Below are 22,794 nucleotides of genomic sequence, written 5' to 3'. Positions count from 1 at the left end.
GAAAAAAAGAACGGTATTTACATGGCATTAATTAAAGCGCAAGCCAAGCAACTGCTTACTGCAAAATTTGCATTTCGCTGATATAGCTGAATAATAATGCTCTATATTTATACCATGAGCATGGTTATATGATTATATGTTCGTCTGTCTATCCGTCTGTCCGACTGTCTATCTGTATATATGCGAACTAATTTTTGAGATATCGGTCTGAAATTTTGCACACGTCCCTTTCTTCCTAAAAATCGATATCGGAGCACTATGCCATATAGCTGCCATACAAACCGATCGGTCAAAATTAAGTCGTTGTCATGAACATTTTTTATTTGACAAGATATCTACACGAAATTTAGCACGGATTATTGCTCAAGACAACGCTACGATCTCCGCAGAAATTATTCAGATCCAACCACTATAGCATATAGCTACCACACAAACTGAAAGGTCCAAATTGAAATAAACATCCTTTTATACCCTTTTATCCTATTAGAAATGCAATTGTGAAGAGTATCATATAGTCGCTGCAGCCGTAGTGAACGTTTTTTGTTATGTATGTGTGTGTGTATCTGTGAGCTGCTGCTGAAATACTAACTTTGTTGCTGAAAATTAGCTTCGCTTTAGTGGAATTTCCGCATGCCAACAAAGTGTAATGCATCTGTAATTTGAAGCGTAGCAAAACTTTTACTTTAACTTAGTTTAATTCAATCGCAAAAATTTGCATATAAAACTTGTTGCCGCTTATTATTTATTTCAGATACAATTTTTGTCTAAAAAATAATATAAAATCAGCGCAACTATTTATGAGCGCAACGTTTTCGTGTTTCGTAATTTCGCATTTTTAACTTGGAATTACACAAAAATGTAAATAAAATATTGCAACAACAGTGCTTCACAAATGGTTTATTTAAGGAGAAACGCTAGTTTCAGAGTCGGTATCAAATATTTCTCTGAAACGGCTGGACCATTCGATTTGAAATTTTCAAAAGACCCTCTAAATTACGATTTTCAAAGCCACTTAGAAATGAATTTTTTCTCCCAAAAAACTTTTACTTCACTGCATATTTAATAACTTAAGCAACAACATTAAGCTCATTTAAAAGATGTTTTAAAAATTTTATTTCTCACACTTTTTACTCAACCTACTCACATTCTTACTTTCGCCCACACTCTCATTTGTTACAGCTCACAGCTTGGAAGCACAATTTATTGCTCCCAACACCATTGAGCGCCGCAATTTATGCTGCATTCAATTTACCTTTTTATCACTACAACTAAAGTAGACATGTTTATTTATGTAACAGTACAACTTACACACACACACACTCCTGCACACACTTCCACACACAAGCAAATGCTCGTGCACAGCTGGTAATATGTGTAGCTTAAACTTTTCCCTTAGGTCATATGAGTAGCATTAATTATTTCAACATACAACCAAACACACACACACATATAATCGTTGCACTATGCACACACAGACAAACTTTTTTCTACACACATGTGGGTGCATAAGTAAAGGCATCAACCTTCCTGCTTTAAGATTGCAAGTGAGTAATTAAGTTACTTATGAGCGGAATTAGTGGCTCCAGCACTACAGCTGTGTATGATAAAGCATAGCAGCTACTAAGAAGATAGCCCCATATGCTCGGTTATACCTAAAATAACTTTGAACTTTAAATACATTGAAAATTTGATGAAAATTTATTTCGCTTTCAGACGCTATATAAAAAGATGATACCTCAGTTATATTGTATGAGTGTGAGATAAAATTAATTTAAAAGACGGAGCTTTGTCTAGAAGGTGGAGTATATCTTTAAAGCGATCCTAGCTTTAAACTTCCAAAAGTTTCGTGTATATTTGTATAAGACCATACTGCTATAGTGTAGCTTTTTCTGAAGTTTTTACTAAAGAGTTCGACACAATAGGAAAATACCGTTACCGTTGGTTGTTAAGGGTATTTCAGAATGCAGCTAAATTTTTGTTAAAAAAAAGTTATTTTAATGAATACTATTGAGTGTTCAGTAGATTATATAATATATCTGGGAGTTAAACGAATAAAAAAGAAGAAAAAGCACTATAAAAGCAAAAAAAAATTGACAAAATATAATGATAAAGTGAGCTAAAATTAGCTTCAATTTTTTCTATACTCGCTCTGGCGAGTTCACAGTAAAATGCCACCTATTCGATTTCGATTAACCTATGGAATATCACTCACTGAATTATCTAATAGTACCCACGTTTATTTCTTTTCATTGAAAGCTTCATCTTTACAAGACGAAAGGTATCTAGAAAACCCTTGTATTCCTTAGAGTTCACTCGTAAAACGTAATGATTTTTTCTTCAAAATGTGGATCTTGGCCTTACTATATTGATAAATTATGTGAATTTAAATTCATAAAATTTGTACTTACAGAAATTTTATTATAATTGTTTGCTTCAATATTTTTGAAATATCTGTTGAATAAATTGCTTGAAATTCTGTTACAATAACACTTTTAAATTATAAATAAACTTCAGTCAACAAGAGTTATATATTATAAGAAAACATTGGATAGAATTTCACAATTATTTAAAAACTCTCTTACATTTTTTTCAAAGGACAAAGGCCCTTCAAAAGCCATTTTTAAAGCTTTCACAACAATAATGCACGGTTTTCATTCCAGCTTTAAAGCAAAAGCCTACACAGAAACTATTTTTCAAAAACATTTACGAATATGATTTTTCAAAATGATAATTAAACGCAGAGCTTAGCATGGATTTAAAGGTAGAAAATGGTTAATCCCAATTTCCAGTAAAACTACAAGTCCTGCGAAAGAAGTTAAATGGCAAAGTTTTAGGTCATAAAAGTTCTACAACTTTTGTGTTAACACTCTTTTCACATAACCACAAAATATATGAGAAAAATTTAGATAAACAAGTTTTTGACTTTTTAATTTGTATTTTAGGTTAGGTTTGATTAGGGGTCGATACAGAGGGATTTCACTTGGATAGCTTATACCGCAGGTCCTTTGTGGTATATTTTCCAAAAAAAAATGCAAAAAAATACCCCACTAAACGAATCAAAGCTGCTTTTTATACGCTGAACAGGGTATATTAAGTTTGCAGCGATGTTTTTAATACTCAAAACGTCCTTTTCTTTACAAGAAACTGCTCATTTGTTGGAATCGCTGATTTCGAACTACTATAGCATATAGTTGCCATACGAACTGTGCGATCGGAATCAAGTACGTGTACGCAAAACTTTTTCATTTGACAAGATATCTCCACGAAATTTGGTATAGATTATTTTCTAAGACAAAGCTATCTGAAGAAACTTTCTAGATCGGACAACTATATAATATAGCTGTCATACAAACTGAAAATAAGAAAAGCAAGTTTGAATCTTACTTACTTACCGTAGAGCGCGCGTTACATAATTATGCTTTAATTTTCGTTATATAATATTATTTTCCTTTTCCAATAAGTTTCATTCTATTAGTATTTTTTTTTTTTTTTTTTGGGTTTCAAAAAATATCGATCCTGGTCTTGAAGAAACTACAGTGAAAGATCTATTAAACGGATGCTCTATCAAGCGGACATCTCCATTAACCGTACACCGCCAGTGTCCGCTTATGGGAGATTCTGAATTGACACATTTTGAAAATATTGAAATGAAGTCTGATTACAATCTCTGAAGATATCATATAAAGTATTACTATTTATTTTAAAGGGTACTATCTTAATACAATATCAAAATTTTACCCTTCAAATCAAAAGATGCTACTTATATAGTATGAGAGAACTTCTATGAAACCCTACACTCCTAAGCTCGCCAGCATAAATTTCTCCTTTAAATATATACATATATTCATGATTATATAGTATATTCATATGCATGTATGTGTACATAAGCAAATGCGCATATAGTCTATATATAAATGACATAAGGATACTCTCTCAAACGCATTGTCTTGCTGTCATTATTTCATGTCAATATGACTATAATCTCAATTAAAAGGATCCCCTCATATGTATATAAATGTGTTGGTGTGCTTAAATACATATATACTTACTTGAGCATATAGAATTTGTGCTTTGTTGTTTGTGTTAGCCACATTCATTGTACTTAACAGTGCTGATAATGTGTTCGGAGATTTAAGTGGTCTCAATGCCTATTAAGCATTTAATGATGCGTTTAATATCAACAATAAGTGGCAGCAGCTTAAAAAACTACAGGCATGCGGACGGCATGGTTTGATATGCTTAGAAAAGTTGTTAAATTGGGCAAACTTTTGTTGGTAGTTATATTGTATTGTCTCAAGGTGAAAGCAGTGTATAGGCTCGTGCTCCTTTAAACTTTTAAATAACTCAGTATTCAGCAAGTGCTGCTCGAATGTCATAACTGTAAGTATTTAGACTGTTTTACCATCTGGAAATCATAATGGGCTTATTATGTAGTTCTAAGCTCACTAAAGGAGATCCTCAGATATTATATATTTTTCGACTTCTGTTGGTAATTCGACTCAGCATTTTGAAATGCCAAGTAATCAAATCAATTGGTGAAATTTTGGTGGATTTGGAAGAAAATTAAGATACAGAGGAAAGCTTAACACCGTTTTTATCTCAATTACCTCTAAAAGCACATATTTGTGCAACTGGATTAAAATAGACTTTAACCAATTTTGCTCCACTTCTAGGGAACAAAGATATATCATTACCTTTACACATAGATAATGTATTTTTACAACACAGAAAAAGATGCTATTTACCTAATGACGCACAAAGTGGATTTTTGACGCACTATAGCAATTTGATGAGCTATTCAGTTTCAAGTAGCAGGGATTTGAGTCACAGATATTTGCGAACAGTTTTATGGATTTTCTATTCGTTTATCAAATGACTGAGTGCATACGAGCATTTTGAAGAGCTCGGAGGTCACTAGGAGAAGGTCACTCCAGAAGGTTACCGATAAACAGTAGAGAGCAACTTGTAGTGCTCAGTGAGGGCACCTTCGATTTTGCAAGTCTTTGGTCAAGGTTTCTTCAGGATGCCTTACACAATAATTATCAAATTATCATATACATTTGTACTCGAGCACATCTAACAACAACAAAAAATATCTATATGTTAAAATGAAACTGACTTTTCATGAAATAAAAAAATATAATATCAATAAATTAATGGATAAGGGGGTCTGGTGAGGGTACAGGATGCGGTCCAATCCGATTTACTCTCTACGGCCCTTAGTATCGGTTGATCAATCTCCATAAAATCGTAAGTCAGTATCGTACTTAGTGTATATTCTGCTCTGGAAGAAAAAATATCAAATTTACAACAACAAAGTGCGAAAGATAGCACAAGGAATTCGATAAAATATTGGATATGCAATTTAATACCAAATAACTTGACGTCTTAGAAAAATCTGATATGTTCACGAGAAAACATTTTTCATACAAGAACTTGATTTTGATCACTCAGTTTATATAGCAACTAGAACCTATAATCATCCGATCTAAGCAATATGTTCGCAGATTACTGCATTGCCTTAGACAATAATCCACGCCAAATTCTTGAAGATAATTATAAAAAAGTTTTCTGTACAAAGTCTAGATTTTGATCGATTAGTTTGTATGGCAGCCACATTCTATAGTGGTCCGATATTAGCGGTCTCGTCAAAAGTTACAGTTCTGTTTGAATTGTTTATCTTCTGTTGACTGAAAAATCACGAATCCTATGCAAGATATTATTCGATTGTGAACTTATTACGTCATCTTGTTATATCCAAGTATTGATTTTACCTAATCAGTATATTGTTGCTCATCATAAGCTTCTTTAGAAATATAATTTCCTATTTCTTATACATTTTCCTTCACACATCTATGATATGTACTTATTGCTATTGTGAAACCACTAAAAACAGCAATAGTAATGTAAGCTAATCTAACCTCAAAGTAAGACAAATGTACCGGTGTATATACATCCAATAACTCCTTTTACACGCAAAAGTTGCTGGAATTTTTAAATATTTACATTTACCACTTGAACTCTAAAATAAGTGATTTAAAAGTCACTTTGACAAACTGGCAAGTACAGAAAAACTAAGTCAGGCAACTGAGAAAAACAAACTACATACATATATAAATGGTAGATTTCATTTGACTCCACCAAAAAAAAATTCTTTTTCGATGTTTTGAAACTTGTGCTGTAGTAGCCCACTCTGAAGTGTATAATTTTCCAGTGCGACAAAGGGAGACGAAACAGAAGTGTTGAAAATAAAGAATGAAACGCAAACTAAGTAATTCACATTTACATTTGCAAACAGCAAATAGCGAAAAGCAAGTGAATCAACAAACCCATCCTTTGTGATTGCCTTCGCCTTTCTGCTGCTGATTTGCATCCATGGCTTGTCCACCGTTGTCCTTGGCTTATATCCGCAGTGCAACTGTTCACCCACATTAGTGTTTTATTTAATGCGCTTCACAGCTCTATTCTCTGCGCTTTCATTTTCAACACACACACACACATACACCTACACGCTGAGATATTCGCTTTAACAGTTGGATAAGCAGGAACAAATATACAAATTGAGCGTGGTCAGCAGAAAATTATTTAAACATGTACATGCTTATGTGTATGTATATGTGTGTGTGTGTAAGTATTAGCATATAAAACACATTTGGGCTTTCAGCTCACGCATATTTCACCACACCAGCGGTTGTGTATTACATTGTATACATAAATACATTTGTATGTAGGAAATTAGATATTCCGTGGACACATATTTGCATGTGTGAGTAATTGAAGAGGATTAAGATGTTTGATAAGAAAAATTCATTTGAAAAAAACTTTAGAGAAATGTAGTTTCGGATTCTGGAAGCACGAAAATAACACTTAATTTCTTCTCGCTTTTATGAAAAATTTTTTTTCACATTGTGAATGAAATTTTTTTTTGCCTCTTACTTTGATTAATTTGTTCTACTAAGCTTTGGTGATATCAGGAATTTTTCTGCTGCTGGTCAAACTTTTCTTAGTTCTAATAGGTTTTTAATAAGCCTCGGCTAACGCTTGTCATTAAGTAAGAGTTTTTTTGGGCAGCTGTTTATCATATCAAAATCACGTGCTTATATGGTAAACTTTTTTATTTAGCAAGATATTTTCAATTCAGCATTGATTATTGTGTAAATCAACACTACAATCTCCGAAAATAGTGTTCAAATCGGACAACTCAAAATAATTGCACCTGTGAAGAATATTATAGCAGCCGAAGCCAACAGATATTTCATGTTAAGCCATGTTTTTTTTGCATTCGCCGAAGGACGATTACTATTAAAAACCGTTGGCGATATGTTTTTTCATCTTTTTTTTCCAAATCTTTTTATCTTGGCTAACTGTTTTTCGAATTAGCACACATTAATTTCAGGTTTGTTTAAAAAATATAATAAAACATAATAAATGGCTCTAAAGTACTCCTTACACTAAAATCTCAATCATGCATGAAAGAATTCATAAAAAGCATTAAATTTCTCTAGCTAAGTATCTGCATTTTACTCTCAACTCTCGATTCTTTTTTGAACATATGATTTTTTTTTAGCAAAAACATTCCTTCAATGAGTCTTCTTCGCTATTTTCCATGAAATGTTAACTTGAGTTTGCAAAATATTACACCAATTTTCACATACTTATGTAGGTCTTACCTATCTTGTGTGTAAATGTGTGTGTGTTTTGCACAAAACGCCTTAAGAATAGCAGGTGTATATGCATGATGTATGAAAAGAACTCGTTACCGAGGTTTCTTAAGTACACATCTAAGCATCCTTGAAACACTTAAAGCGATGCTGATTTTTAAATCCGTGGCACTTTAGAATACCAAAGAAATTTATGTGTATATACTTGTATGTGTATGTATGAAGATATTAGGGTGTCCGTTATTTCCCATGTTGATTTTATTTTTTTGCTAATCTTCACCGAAAGTTTCAATTTCTACGCTAAAAAATTATACAATGTAAACAAACTGTCTATTTACAATTCAAACCATGCCTAAGTTATTTTAATTTTCCAATGGACTTAATATTGAATTTTTTAATCTGCTGCATTAAATTTGTTATCTCTAAAGCAAAGAAGCCTACAAATTAATGAAATGTATATAATAATATTGTACAATACATATAAAATATTCCTTTAAAAGTTATACGCAGCTAAAGACATGCATCAAATATACTGAGCATTCATGCAAGTTCCTTATAAATTCTGTGTTGCTCATACGACATGGTGTACTGAAACTTCAGGGGACGTTAGCTACAAAAAATCAACATAGGAAATAACGGGCGCCCTAGTGTTTATGTATTTTAGGGTATGTATGTGTGCATTCTATATAAATAATACTTCCATGTTGTATATTTGTTTGTGAGATGTTGTTCGCGGCAAGTGTAACTCGAGCATGGCTTGTATTGCTAATTTATTCAAATATGTTAATGACGGAAATTATAATTTATGCCGAGCATTGTAATGATTGCGTTGACTAATACAACAATAACAACAACAGCAACTAAAAAGAGCAGATAGCAGTCAACAAGCAGCAGCAATAAAAGCAACAAAAGCAAAACAAACAATAGACAAGGGCGCTGTTAATATAAAGCGGGCGTTGAAGCAATAATAGCAAGCATTACAGCAGCAATTTGAAGCTTCAACATTACGTCAAAAGGCAATCGTAAAAGCGAAAGACTGCCTCACAAGATAGAGGGCATTGAAACTTCTAAATACAAGTTAGCGTTTAAACACACAAAGAGGAGAACGAGACGAAGACAGAAAAGTAGCAGGACAATCAAAAGAGGGAGCAGGCAGCAACAAACGCCATAGACCCAGCCAGAGTCAGCGCGTAAGACAATAAACATGAAAACGCCAAAACATAAAAATTCAAATTTAATTTCCAAAAAATTGCGACACGCAGATATGCGCCACCGATGCACGTGCAACGAGCGAACGAATGAGAGCAAATGCGCAAAGCACACACAAAATGAAGATAAACGCAATGCGACATATATATATATATATACGGTATATATATATATACATATATACAGTCACGCATACAGCTTTGCGTCAGCGTGGGTAAATAAGTGTAATAATAAAAGTGCTACAAAGAGATAAAACAAACTGACAGGCGGGAGGACACCTTGGCAGCAGCCGTTAAAAACAAACAGCCAACAACAACGAGAACAGCGAGCACAACAACAAAAACAATGTACGTCAGCGCTAAAACTAAATTCAACTGGCAGAAGTTTAAATTATGTTGCAACAGTAACAGCAGCAATAACAACAACAGCTACTAACATGCAAATTTCCAAGCTTACTCGCCGCGCCGGCAGAGATAAGAAACTTAAATGGTTTTCGCTGCCAACGCAGGCACAAAGGAATAAAACAAAAATAACAAAAATTCTAACGAGTGTCAAAATAACGCATAATACTTGTATATAGCAACAACAACGACAATAACACGACGACCACGTAGTTTTAGTAAAACTTTGAATGTTTTAGGCATCTATAGCTGATGCTTTACGAATTCACAAAGCTAAAGCGTTTGCTGATTAACGTCTGTACCCAGACATGCTTACAGTTAAATACATATACAACTTATATATATAATATTTACTATATACATAACTTAATATATATGTATATATATCTACAACCGTCCGCTTAACTGCCTGCACCACATTTCGTTTTATGTGTCACCGGCCACACTTTTCGCTGTCCTTGTCCTTTTTTCCTTTGTGTGCGTATTTTAATTCCAACTTTTTTTTCCTTGTGGACTTAGTTGGTTGTGCTAAATTTTTATCTTGTCACTGTCCGGTTCATAAACGCCATGAATAAAGGCACCAAGCAAAACTGTCTCCTGAGTGCTAAGGTGTTGGCGTCTAGGTATGTACCACAAAATGCTGCTGACCTATTTATTGTCACACAGGTGGCTAGACATTTACGAGAACAAGTGTATTTCGGTGCGAAGTCATGTAATATATGAGTCTTGCAAACACTAAATATTAACGGCGCCTTCAGAAAGGTGACTATGTAGATTCGCACTGATCACAGAGATATTCCTAACGAGTATTAGAGTAGTTATTTGGAGAGTAGACGTTTCTTTTTTAAATTTGAACAATAAAAAACGTTAACTTGGTTGCACCAAAGCAATAATACCCTTTACAAATACAAGCGATTCCTTACAAGAATCATTATGTTTTACTCAATCTGAACAATTTCTTTGAATCCGTGCCAAATTTCTTGAAGATATATTTTCAAATAAAAAGTTTTCCATACAAGCACTTCATTCCGATCGTTCAGTTTGTATGGCAGCTATACGCTATAGTGATCCGATCTGTACAATTTCTTTTGAAATTGCACCATTGGCTTGGGCAATAATCCATACCATATTTTTTTAAGATATCGAGTCAACTAAAAAATCGTTCGTTCAGTTTGCATGACAGGTATAAGCTATAGTGGGCCAATCTAAGCAGTTCCAACATATGAGCAGCTTCTTCGGAAGAAAAGGACGTGTGCGAAATTTCAGAGTAAAATCTCAAAAACTAAGAGACAAGTTCGCGTATATATAGACGGACGGATAAGCAGACGGACATGGCTCAATCGACTAATCTCTTCGTCTCCGACGTTTCCTTCTGGGTGCTTCGTGCAAACTTAATATGTGTACCTAGTTTATAATATAAAAAGGTTTTACGCAGTATTTATAGAGATTTCATAAGCTCTTGACTGTATGTATCGAGCAAAAAATAATGAGGGCGAAAATTGGTAGATATTTAAAAGATTTTGTTCTTAAATGCATTTTAACCCACTTTACTGGTGTAAATGGTTCTTTGTATGCAGAAATAATATTTAAGATATTAGGTGCCTGACTTCGATAAATAATAAGTAATAGCAAACAGTGCGCCTAATTGTAGGCAACATTTTCTTCATTTTCTTTTCAGGACAGTCGCCCGTTTATAAATTTTAAAAGAGACATTTATATAATTTTTTTTTTCAGGACAGTCATATGATTATGAATTTGAAAGGAATCTGTTTATATCAAATATAGAGATTTGGGAACTTTTATCGCTATAACTCTTTTTATATAGTTTTATATAGTTATATTTTTACTGTGGCGAGAATTTGCTAGTTCCGTGATATTTTAATGTTACCAGAAAAAAATATTGAATTAGGTTTGAAACTTTATTTATACTAAGTTACTTATAATAGTACGCCTAAATATAGGCAAAGTGTTATTTAAGACAACATAAATTAAGTGTGGCATACATTTAAACGCATGGCTCCAATTTCAGCATAAAATATCAAATCAAAGTAATTTAGAAATTTCATACAAACTGTCAAATCTAAACAAAAATGACGAGTGAGATATTTTGAAATTTTTTATATTCCACTTCTCGGTTTGTTAAGCATACTAAATCCGGAAAAAATTTGATAAAACAATCATTTGACGTCCAATTAATTTTCTGTTTGAAATTTATTTATTAAAACTAAATAATTTTAAATGTTTTGGTATTCTTGCTTTTCACATTAGATTTCGCTAGAAAAAATATGATTTTTTTTTAAAAATACGAATTATTTGCTTAGCTATTATATATTTACTCTACTATGTACATAAGCAGTTTTGCGCCACGAAAAAACATTAGCTTTAAAATGGATTTGCTAAAAGTTTTTAATGAATGCCAATTGTAGATAAAAAGTTTTAAAAGCATAAGCCTATGCTCTAGCACACACTGTACGAGGCAGACATGTATATATACCAAACAGTGATATCAGTTATCATACAGAAATAGCAAACAAACACAAAATGGGTTAAAGGTGCAGCAAAGTTTGGCAAATGGAATCATTCTCGAAATTTATGGATGTGTGCACATGGAAGTTTATGTAGACTTGCATGAATTTTGGACAGTTTTGTGCAAAATTTCTATCGCCTATAAATGTTTCTAACTTACATGCAGCCTATTTGATAATTATTTGCATAATTGGTGTATGTATGTTATAGGCATTATTCTTCGAATTTACTAATCCAGCTTACTGAAAAGTACATTTCGAAAATCTTAAGCTTCAGCAAATTGAGGGTTAAGCACACTCAAATCAGTATAAAGGTATAAATATTCGAATATATACTCATTTAGTTGTTAGATACAGTTTAATATATTTATTGAATAACTTACAGCTCAGTTCCTTTTTTGTGGGAGTGGGGAGCTTAGAAATATATTAGGACATTCAAACTATGTTGTAAGCTTAAACAATAAATATTTAGTTAAATTTTTCAAACAGGGGGCAAAACGTCTCAAAATTTAAATCAATGGCAACCCTTTCTAATAATATTTTCAACTAGAAAATTTATTAAAACTCCTTTGCTTAATACCCCTATTGCAGTATAGTTTTGGGTTACCACTTTTACTATGTATATAAAAATTTCGGTAATCCTTTAAAAAAGAAAGTCATATATTTCATAAGCCTTTATTGACTATATAATTAATATGTAATAATTAATTTTTTAAATAAAACATATTTAGTACGTAGATCCCTTTTTGCAATTATTTTTTTTTCAAAATAATAACCTTTCCTAAACCTATTGACCATATAGCAAATCATAATTGCATTTATTCAGTGTAATTTAATAAGAAACTTAAGACAGGTGGCTGCGCTCCTCAAAAAAATTTTCAATTCCTAATTTGTTTCAAAAACAAAAATCGTTTCTTTACCTACTAATCATATACATAATAATCATAATCTTAACTTACACTCATTAAAGTTTCATAAGAAATTTCAAGCAGGTGGTAGCGCTTCTCAAAAAAATGTCACTGCTTTTGTTTTTTAAATATTTATTTCATTTTATTTAGAAAACTAAAGACATAAAGTAAAAAATTATAATTTTTCAATAAAATAATATCTCAAAAGTATCACAGTTCTTCCATTCACTTAAGCACGCATCCAGCAAACCAATCACTTCATTCATTTTATTTGCAAAAATTCCATTCCATTTGTATTTGCGGGCAAAGTAATTAAAAAAATCAACAACCGATATACAATAATAAAACGCAGAGCAATCGCATTTAACATTTCACAGAACAGCAATTTGTAAATGCAACTCTGACCCAAACAAACAAACAATAGTAATGCAATGGACCATTAAATTGCGTAGCAGCGATTTATTGTTTCACTTTCATTCGCAAAACTATTAAATAAATATCTGAGCACAAGTGATTTTCTCTTGCGAAATATTTTTGCTTCGTCATATACTATGATTTTTCAAGTTTCACTTTATGAATGCAGAGCAGTGAAATAAATGTGCGAAATCCAATACAATAATGATGGATAGTGCGTTCATTTCACGGTATTTGTGGTTTTCTTTGACTTTTGCTTGAATGTGATAGGCTTTTTCAGAAATTTCCACTGACATTCAAACCTAACTTAACTTTAGTAACTTTAGAAGTAAATAGGTATGTTATGAAAATATAATATATTAAAAGGATATCTAGATTTAATATATTTATCTTTTTTTGTGTATATGTAACTGCGCAAGGACATTCATTATTTTATGTTCATTTTATCTTATGTTAAGTAACGTTACGTTATTTTCTGTTAAGGTATTTTATATAACGTTAGTTTCCGCTATTCTTTCTTATTTCTTCTACTTTAAGTTACGTTAAGTTATGTTGTGTTAAGTTAAGTTATGCTATGTTACGTTAAGTTAAGCTAAGTTATCGTTATTCAAAAATTTTATGTACACATATGTAAAAGTTTTCATCCGATAGTTAAAGAGCCCCGCCAGAATTTCTGATCACATTAGCAATAAAGTTAAGGACTAAGTTAAAAATAAAAGTACGCTTAAATGTAAGCAACATGTATTTATTTTTATTTTCAGGGCAGTATGGTTTAAGGGTTTGGCAACTTTTTGTAACTTTATGTATTAGGGTGGCGCAAATTAAACAGTCCCGTGATATTAAAATGTAAGCAAAACAAGAAAAAACGTCAACTTATCGAAGCTATAATACCGTTCACGGGTTAATACTTTATAGGTCGTCAACGTTTCCTTTTGTGTGTTACAAACTTCGTAGCAAACTTAGTATTCCCTCTTCAGGTTATGAGAAATTAAATATAGGTGTTAAACTTTGATAAAGAATATACAACAATACGCCTAAATATAGGCAAAGTAAATTCTATTGCAATTTTACATAATATCAATTAAATGCTGCCTACATTTAAATTGTAAATTAAAAAAAGTTTAAGTTATGTTTATTTTTAAGTTATGTATTTCATAGAATTATCACTGCATGGTAAATATAAATGCAGAGTGAAATTTTTAATTTTTGTTACTTTCACGAAAAAATAGAGACACTTAAGCGAGAAGTTTTGTTCAAATTGACAATAAAAAGTTTTTATCGATAATTTCAATATTATATATACTTAAGTTTATAGTGAAAAAACATGTATGACAGTATATCCAAAAATATACAAATCAAAAAATGTGGGTTTTTCAAGCTTGTATGGTTTTTATTTCCATATATTTCTCAGAAATAAATGATATTATTGATTGCTATTTGTTTTTTTTTTCAGTTTAGAATTTTTAAAATAAAAGGCGCAGTTTCCGAAGAAAAATCACAGCTATAAAAGTATTAATTATATTAATATTAAATATGTAATAACTCCATCTGTAATATATATTTACATTAATATCCAAATAGCAGCTCTGATCTAATAAATATTAACTTGTACATCCTCAAACCAAAGTTTTTATTGTTAAAAAAAATGGTTTCGCATATCTTCGTTCATCACTAATATTAAAGCTCAAAGAAACCAAGAAAACTTTGCTAAAATATTCAGCCTTACTTCATCTCCTTTGCATTAGTATAAAGTATATACTAGTATTCTCAATTTTCGTCTTACTTTATGCATTTCTACATTTGTAAATACTTTACTCACAGCTTATTGAAGAACAGAGCCAAAAGGTACTACCACCAAAGCTAACCAACTTATTTAAGAATTTCTTAGTCTTGTTTTGGTTTTCAAACCGCTTTGACTTTAATCATTCTAGTATGCCAAAAGCAAGTCTTCATTACTCATATCTACCAATTAGTCTAATTTAATTTTGTTTTTTTTTGTTTTTTTCTGGATTATGACCTACTTAAAACTCCTACTTGTCTGGAAGGTAATGTTCATAACTTTATTATTTATGCTCATATTTTCATATTTTCGCTTTTTCACAATCATTTCTTTTCATTTTCGTATATGTAAGTAAAAAAAATCATCCGAGTATTTCATTGACATCTGCGTTCACTCTGCGCACATTTGCATTAAATCAATTAGAGGTAGAATATAAAGCATAAAGCTTAAGAATATATATATATTTTTAATCCCGCAAAGTATCTAAGCAGACTAAAAGCAAAGAAAAGATGTTCTTTTTTATTTTATTTCAATAGAAAAAAGATTTTCCTATATTCCAAGTAATGGCAGTGGCAACATTAATTAATAAGCTTTGTCACTTCAAACTGTCATTGTCATGTCACAAGCTTGAAAGTCATGAACAGCTATGCTTAGCATCACTCAGAGTATCACATGGAAACTAGATATACGTGTATGCACATATTTTTTATAGCAAAATTTTTTTATTTTTTTTTTCGTTTAATAAACAGTTTTAAAATAGTGAATATTTGAATGGAAATAAAATGCTAACTACGTGCAATTTTTTTTATTTTTATTGTTTTGTCTTATTTCTATAGATTTCAAAAGAGTCCAACTCGTTATTTTTTAACTTAAGCTCTCTCATTTTGTTTCACTAGAATATCTAAAACAAAGCTCTTTAATTAATTTCAAACTAATTTAAGTTCTCAGTTAACTCTATGCATTCTTTTTACAGATAAAGATATTTTCACTGTCGAAAAACTTCCAAAAACGCCAAAAAAATTTATTCCAAGAATTCAACGTGAACATCATCGAGCTGTTGTACTTGTATTGATTTTGTAGGGAGTCTGTTGTAAACGCATTATAGCGCTTCAGCTCTGTGGGAAAGGGGTTAAAACTGGGTAATAAGTACCAGCAGGATGTTTTAGAAGATCTGGTAATGCAGTTATGCAATACTCTCTTCGATGAAGAGCAATGGATTTTTCAGCAAGATAAAAGCCTATTCCTATCTTCATAGCTGCAAACGATCAGCCGTCTGGAAGTTTAGATTTAACTCCATTTAACTATAGTTTGTAGTCAAAGTTGGAGAACACGGCCTGTCCAATATCGTACAGAACTAAATATGGAGAGTTTCAAAACCTCGTTAGTTCGAGCAGCATCCTTAATACCAATAGAAACCACAGTATTAAATAAAATTAATTGTATTCAAAATTTTATTATAGTTTGATTTTTCTAACGGCGTGAACTTGTAACCAAACTTATGGCATGACTAAGTACTTGATCAACTTTACATCGTGTGTAAGTTAGGTTATTATATTTTAGGTTATTAAATTTATTGTAATTTATACTATTTAAATTATGTTGTGTTATGTTATGTTATGATACATTATGTTATGTTTCGTCATGTTAATTTATGTTACGTTAAGTTATGTTCTATTATGTTAAGGCATAGTTTTTTATCTTATTTTACATAAGTGAAAAAATTAAATACTAATCTGAATAGTTGGATATAATTATGTTTTTAATATTTCGCCCTGAATTTTAAATTTTTTAACTTTTATATGGAAATATTATTTATAATTGGTCATTTCTTCGTTCTTTACAAAATATGTCAAGCTTCTTGTATTAAACTAATTATAATATAATAGTATTATACAAAAAAGTTAATTAAAAGCCACATATAATATATGCTTATTCAAAAAAGAACAAATTCTTGGGGTTCAATACCATTAAACTCAAAATAGTAAATCATTTCACATCACATAATTACTACATTCATTTTACGACTGCCTGTAACTGTCATATAGCACATTCATTATTTTACTTTCGTTAATACATTTATCTGTTTATCTGCCTGCTGGGCAGGTAACATCTTGATTTGCTTAATTAAAAATATTTCAACTCCTTTTAAAACTCATTTCCTCATTATCTGTGTTTGATCCCCTTTCAAGTTACTTCTATTCCCTTCCTTAAGGCACATTTTCACACATTTTTTCCGGCACTTAACTGAATTGGAGACACGTAAATTGGTTTCGGCTGCAAGTGCGTACCTTCTTAACACTGACTTCCTTTTAACTTATTTCTTTGTGTGATGTTTCTCCTGCTTCCTCTTCGTTATAGCATGCACTCGAGTGATTTATCACATATTTGGTTTTTGTTTAGATAATGATGTTGAGGTCGATATAACAAGATGATGTACATATACATATACACATATGAATATAATATAATATCACATGAAAGCATACAGTTTAAATACTTTTAATTGGTGTCAGTAAGTGAAGAACTCATTGTTTATAATTCTAAATGTGTTAAACGACATTTAAAATTTGTATTAATGTTTAAACATTATCTGTTTTATGCCGGGAAACCGTAAAAGATAATTATTATATACTTATTCCATAGCGCTTGCGCAAATAGGACTCATTATGAACAAATTATGACATGAATGCCTAAAGTGATGAAATCTAAAGGCTGGACCAAATGTTCCTTGAATATTAAGATATTAGTGTAAATTATACAAGCTTTATGCTTGATAGAAAGTATTTTTCGAATCTATGGTTTGCACAATGCTTTCCAAGTTTGAAAATCTCAAATTATTTCTGAAAATTTGGTACATTCTAAATTAATTTTTAGCGCAAGAACAGCGTCTAACTGTCTGTCTATACGCCAACTCTGCCCTCAGTTTTTGAGATATTGATCTGAAATGTTGCACATGTATTTTTCTTCTCAAAAAGCTGCTCGCATGTTGCAATAACCGATATCGGATCACTATAACATTTATGTGCCATACAAAGTGATATATCAAAATCGAGTTCTCATATGGAAAACTTTTCTATTTGACAACATATCTTTACGAAATTTTACAAAAATTATTTGCTACAATGCAACAATTTCTGAACAAATTTCTCAGATCAAACCACGATAGCATATAGCAAACATACAAACTGCTGGATCAAAATTAATACCTTGTATAAAAAACTTTATTTGAAAAGATATCAAAACACAGATAAACATCTTTTTTTACGCGTTTTGCTATAAAAAATGTAGTTTTTATTTTATTAATTAATAAAATTGTCTGAGAAAACATTATTAGACATGTGAAAATTGAGTATTTTATTCTTTGGAAAACACAAAAATTTATAGCAGAATTTTTCGAAAAATTTTTTAAAAACAAATGAATAATCTAAACTCTAAATTCTACTAAATATACATTTTTAATTCAGCCACAGACCGCATTATGCCAAACGACTTCTATTCCTACCTGCGATTTTTTTTTTGCTGCCACTTAAACTATGGCACTGGCAGTACCGTTAAAAATTTAGTGTGTAAACTGCAATTTAGCCCTAAAGTATGCCACACGCTCTGTTTTGTCGTTTTTGCACTGCAAATAACACTGGTTTTAGCAGACTTTCAGGCGCGTACAGCGAACAAACAGTCCACTTTTAACCCCACGTATTTGTACAAACTAACGCAACGGTTAAAGCAGGCAGCATGTGTGCGATTACTTTTGTTGCCCAACACAACACTTTTGCTGGCACTTATCCCTGCCCAACAACTGCACACATGCATACACCTATGTGAATGTGTGAGTGTGTTTATATGAGCATGTGAAATTCACAAAGGAGCACAGCGCTTAGGCGTCAGTCGCGGCTGTCTGCTAATGCTTTGCTGGGTGCTTGTGCCTAAAATCACTGCAGTGTGAAAACAAACACACACTCGCACACACACACACACACCGAGTGAAAGGCGCGCTTTCATCCACAACATCAAACTCAAAACAAATAATTGGCAGGCCATTCCGACTCGCAGAGGGCGCCAAAACAAGAAACCAACACGGCTGCGTACCTTTTTGTAAACGTATTTGCACTAGTTGTTGTTGTTGTACTCACCTTCTGCTTCCACAAATTGCAACTCCACGCCGTTGCTTTGGAGCGTAAGTAGAGTAGTTTTTGTTGCAGTGACGCTGTGTTGCTGTTGTTATGCTTTCTATGCGCGCCACTTTTTTCAGCTACATTTCGCAGGCCTTTGCCTTTTCTGCACTTTTTACATACAAGCACACACGCGCACGCACACTAAAACACGTGAAAACTTGCAACTTCCAACTACCGGCAACAGCTGCCGCCGTCGCTGCTGCTGCTGTTTCAGCGTCAACGATTTCAACTTTGCGCTTTTAATGCCGCGCTAAAGAAACGCTATTTCATTTTTGGCTATTGTTGTTATTTTTGTTGTTGTTTGCCACAACGTCTGTCACACTGGCTGCCACTCCCGAGCACCGCAGCACACACTTTTGCTAATTAAATTGGCACAACAACACACTGGCCGAGCCTGTGGTGGTGTCGGTGATGGAGTTTAACGCATCGCACACACACACACTGAGACAAGCACGCATATATTTGTATGTATGTGAGTGAAAACTGGTATGAATGCGCATATATGGAGTGGTTTACTTCCGTTCAGACCGGCGTCGGCAGCTCAAATGTTGTTGTTGGTGTTTTTCTTATAATCTTTGTTGTTGCTGACTTAATGTTTACTATATTAATGTTTTTATTGTTGTTTTTTGTTATTATTGTTTTTATTATTATTGTTGGTTTTGTTATTATTGTTGTTGTTGTTTGTGTTGACTTAATCACTTAAATACTCGTAAATATTTCACTAGAAATTGACAATTTGTTTTTATTTAATGGGTTCTCGCACCCACACAACCATTGGCACGCGCACACTATCTTTAATTACATACATATAACTGTATTTACACACATATATGCCAGTTTTAATCTTTTTAAGCCGATTTGTGCGCACTCAATATAAGTGAAACATTTTCTGCTTTGCTAATTATTATTGACTCCTCTTTTACTACACGTTTTATTTTTCACTTTTCTTCTTCTTCATTGCCAAAATCTTCGCTTGGTATTCGTAGCCCAAACTACAAGCTTTTAAGCCAAGTGCCTTTTGTTTTTCACTGCCTTTATCTGACACGCTTTTTGTTTGCTTTCGCATTTGCACGTTCACACCCTTGGCAAAATCTCAAATAATTTGTTGTTATTGATTGTGTGGACTAATGCCGACGCTATACTCACACCCACACAAAAACACCAGTACAGGCCAGCAGCCTTAAACTTTCGATTGTATTTAACCGCTTTACAGCTGGTCGCCTTGAAAATTCGCACACGAAAATTCCCAACTCGACAATTTCAGGCAACACAAGGATATGTCAGCAATTTGCACTCTTTTGCTACACCTTCTTGTTTAATTTTTATATCATTGTATATATATATATATATATTGTAATTTGTCAACGACAGCTGCACGCACTCTTATTTACTTCGCCTACATTTAACTTGCACAAATTGCTTTTAAATTAATACAATTTATTGACTTTAAATAAATTTCCTTGCTTTCGGGCGCAACGCACAGCATCGCGACGTTGTTGCTCGCCGATATAACATCGCGTACTAGCGCGAACTGTAGTATTTTGCAAGCGCAACGACCGTCTCAATATTTCGCTACCGTTTTACTGCTGTTGCAACTGCTTGGCTTTGCCACTGTTCACTGTTTACTGTTGCTGTTGTGTCGCTGCCTGTTTGCTTTGCATTGCTCTTCCGAGTTTTGCTTACGAACACTCAGCCAGCGCCTTTTGAACTGACCTGTCACTAGCGTTTGCTGTATTTTGGTCCAAACATTTTGCCCTTAGCGCCGTGTTGCACCTCATCCAGTCGTGCAGTGTCTTCTTGACTTCGTGCGATTCGTGTGTGATAAATAACATGTGACAATATACTTAGCATAACTTTCGGGTATTCTCTAGTTAACAGTAATATGTTAGGTTTAACTTAGCTCAGTTGATGAATGAAATATGTGGGCTTGTTTGCGCAGATGCGCTCTCTTTGTTATACTTGCTTTGCTCTCCAAATTTTGAGAGGATTTTTGCTCCGTATGTAACACAGGCATGCTACTATAATATAGGTCTAAACATATCCCAACTGTCAGCTGTTCGTAAGATATTTGGCTCAAATTAACAATTATTTTATATTTTTTGTCGAAATTTTTTCGAAATTTCTCTTCAAAGTACTCGTATATAAGAAGAGACAGTCACTAAAGGGATATTACAAAAATAATATCTATAACGGGATATTTATACAATTTCCCAGTAAGCTTAACACATTTCAAATGCCTTAGCTTATAGTTTGGCTACGGACGGAAAAGTAAACATTGTTAATGTATGAATTAAAAAGGACTATTTGGTGAAAACGTTTCTTAAGCAGTTAAAGCAAAATGCAACGGATTTATTTCCAGTCAAAGAAGGCAGGACTTAAAGCAAACACTTCTCGATATTTTATGCTAAGACAAGAATCCTTAAGTATGGAAATTTCTTACATAAAGCGAAAGACTTGTTGCCTTTTTTTCCAAAATTGTAAATAGTTAAATCTCTTTTTATAGTTAATTTTGGAGTGAAAAACAAATATCGGACTTAAAAACCATATTCTGGAGTTATTCCCGTAAAGATTGTTCACCATGGTGAGCCGGAAAGATATAGAAAATGTTTTGTATTAAATTTTGTCTTCGTGATTATTTTTATTTTATTTTTCAAGTTATGAGATGTTTAATTAACTGGAAATATCTAATCGTCTTACTCAAAGTTTTATTGGATTTCAAGCTTTTCAATTTCGTTTGAGGAAATAATATTTAGCATTATTGCGCTCACAATAAGCCACAATGGTGGATGCTATTTTTAGTACTTTCACTCAGCTGCTGATTGAAAGCTTTTACCTCTTCTATGCAATATTTTATAGTAGAAAAATCCCAACCAAAATAACACAGCAAGACATCCCAACCAAAATAACACTAGCACAATATAAGGAATTGCTAGAATGAGGAAAAGGTGTGGAACTTTTTAACTTCAAATAGTTAATATTACAAATGAATATTTCAGAAAATAAGTTCCAGTTTATATAAACATTACAAAATAGCCACTCAGGTATTTTATTATTCGGCATAGGTCTAAATGTCCGAATTAGTGTTCTTCTTTTATAAGTATTGTCTTAAGAGATTTACTCTAAATTTGCTTTTAAAATTAGTAAATATATACCAACTGACCACATTTGACCCAGAGTGACAAAAACAACAAAATTTAACACAAACTTTTACCATCACCTTTGAAATAGGCTCTTGAGACAATACAAGTAAACCCAAACTTAATCCAGTTTTACCTACACTTGTCATGAATCCACTACTCACTCCAACCACTAATGATGCGGTTGGTGAATCTTCAATTTATTTAACATATTTCAACAAAAATTATATTTATTATCAGTTAAGCGGGTCATCCTATGTATTTCAGGAATTTTTTCGAATTTTTTTCCTACGACCAGTAAATAGATAAAGCTTTGTGTTTATTATCATTATTTAACATATATTTCGACAATACATAATAAATATATATAAATATAAATTGCAAGTTAAAAATATTGTGTAGAACCTGCGTTACAGGGTTCTGAACACCTCTGCCAATAGGCTCGCACTTCCTCCCCGATGACGTCTGTTTGGTTTATCTGATCTGAAAAAAAATTTGCGGTGTTTTACTCTGTAAGTCAAAATGCACAGAATGGATTATTATGTAATGGATACACTCAAAATTGGATTTTTGGTAGACATTTGAAA

At 32.4% G+C, this 22,794-nt stretch overlaps 1 protein-coding gene across 1 annotated transcript in view; it reads right to left on the bottom strand.

Annotated features, from left to right (window-relative positions):
- Positions 1–20,721, bottom strand: part of dpr6 (defective proboscis extension response 6) — a 232,119-nt gene extending 211,398 nt beyond the window's left edge. The window contains exon 1 of the mRNA XM_036364411.2: positions 19,029–20,721. The gene's annotated coding sequence lies outside the window, so the exon portion shown is untranslated. The remainder of the gene's footprint in view (positions 1–19,028) is intronic.
- Positions 20,722–22,794: the final 2,073 nt, after the last annotated feature.

The sequence above is a fragment of the Bactrocera oleae genome, chromosome 6 (assembly GCF_042242935.1).
Source record: "Bactrocera oleae isolate idBacOlea1 chromosome 6, idBacOlea1, whole genome shotgun sequence".
In the NCBI taxonomy this organism is placed as follows: domain Eukaryota; kingdom Metazoa; phylum Arthropoda; class Insecta; order Diptera; family Tephritidae; genus Bactrocera; species Bactrocera oleae.
The sequence above is the reverse complement of the archived record's forward strand: the minus strand, read 5'-3'. Positions and strand labels throughout refer to the sequence as shown.